The following is a 2100-nucleotide window of genomic DNA, read 5'->3' as shown; positions in this document are numbered from 1 at the left end:
GGGGAAATGACTTGCTTAAAGTTGCATATCTCATAAGTGGAATAACAAGAGAAACCCTGATGTTATTCATCCTTTCCATTACATCACCACAGTGTCTTGAAAAATGAGAAGTTTCATCAACTTTCCAGGTCTCCTAAAATTAAAGTGATTATTATTATCACTTTTCAGTTGAAAGCAACTCTGACCCTTTGTATCCAAATACCAGATGTCAATGGTTCACCCTCATTAGTAAGATGCTTGGTGAAAAGCTAATTATCAGAGACCTGAAGAATTGTGCCACTCTAGGGCTAGGGATGTAGCTCAGTAGTAGAGCGCTTGCCTAGCATATGTTAAGTCCTGAGTTCAATCCCCAGTGCCATCAAAAGAAAGAAAGAAAGAAAGAAAGAATGAATGAATTGTACCACTCTGAGAACTCTGTATATTATTGAGCAACACCTTTTTGGTAAACACTTATTGAAAGTGTCCTCTGTATATGTGTGTGGGGGGTGGTGTAGTTTTCCTTTTTAGTAAATGTCATCAGTGCCAATTCGCCCTCTGCAGTCAAGACACTCTCCAACTCTCCAATCACACTTCCCGCTGCATCACCTTGAGCAAGTTCCTTAACTTATTTGAAGGTCAGTTTCCTGTTCTATGAGATAAATAACCTACATCATCATGTTGTTCTGCAATTTCAATTAGATAATTCACAGAAAACATTTTGTACAGCTCTTGGCCAATAGCAAACCCTCAAGTGGTTTGAAGGTATTATAAACACAGTGGAACCATTAGTGCCTGCTCTTTTTTTTTCAGGGCCCTGAGAACTCCTCCCCGGTGTAACCAGGCAGCCCTATTCAACCACACCAGTGTGGTTTGCTTTTTGTCCATCTTTACTCAGTGTCTGGGTAGGCTTCCTGGAGGAGGTGTTTATTAAAAGAAAGAATAAAGGATTTAACTAGGATCCCCAAAATGAGGGTCAGGATCCCAAAAATGAGGGTCAAAACTTTTTGAAAAGTCTGAAAAGAAATACATATATGAACAAGTTATCAAACACTAAAAAAACAAATTTATGTTGAGAGAGTGGTTCTTTACTGTGGTCTGTGGGCTAGGACTGATCTCTGAAGATTTGATATCTATCTGTTGGAGAAGAACAGACACTGAGAATAAGTTTTGGAAAGAAAAAAAAAACTTATATAGCAATTTGGAAGTAATTTTATGTTGTTTTTCATGATTATAAAACTTATGGACATTTTAAAAATTATTTAGAATAAAAGAGATTGGACTAAAGCTGAACTAATTCCAAATCTTGCCCTGACAGAGGAGCAGCTATGGTCTTCCCCCTACCCCCCACCCCCATATCCTTTACCATTTTCTCCTGAAAAAATAAAATAAAAACTCACCAAAAGAATAGAGATGATGGTCTTGGGAATTAAGGGAATCGTTTTATTTTTAATGAGTTCTCATTTTTGCTTATAAAGATGTTTTCAACCTGTTAGCTAGGCCTTGTGTGTAGCTACATTTTAATGGACACAAGAGAACCAGAAGAAATGTCTTTGGTACTAGACTTTCTTTTCTAGGCTGGCAGGGGCAAAGGGGAGTCAGGTCGGTAGCCTCCTTTGCTAGCTGTTTTACAGAAGATCTGGCAGACAGAAGCACCCTGGATGGTCCCATTTAGTCACTGGCTCAGATCCTGCCCCGCTGCTGGCCTGGCCCTGAAGATCCCAGGGTGCTGCCATCAGGCTGCTGCAGCTGTGCACGTGCCCCCCATTTGGGGAAGTGAGGCCTGGGAAAGCAGCGGCACTAGAGCACTTTTTTACCCCAGATCAACGGAATTCTGCCCTGAGAGCCTGGCTTCCTCCTCCGCATAGCCTGGTCCTGGCAAGTCCCGTCACAAGCCAGCCTTTCCAAAGAGGAACGCCTGATGGCTGGCTCCAGCACTTCAGCTTCCTCTTTCTTCCTTAGTTCCCCTGCAAGGCTGGCCCTGGGACCCATGATTCTCAGAAGCTCCAAAATCCACCGTGGTGGGAATCTTCAGGACAGGAAAGCAAATCTTGGGCCATGGTTTAAAGCCAGCAGGAGACTTGATTTCAGTGCAAAGTAAGCAATAAAACTACCCAAGAGTCC

The sequence above is a fragment of the Marmota marmota genome, unplaced genomic scaffold (assembly GCF_001458135.2).
Source record: "Marmota marmota marmota unplaced genomic scaffold, marMar, whole genome shotgun sequence".
NCBI classification, from domain to species: domain Eukaryota; kingdom Metazoa; phylum Chordata; class Mammalia; order Rodentia; family Sciuridae; genus Marmota; species Marmota marmota.
Note: the sequence above shows the minus strand (reverse complement) of the source record.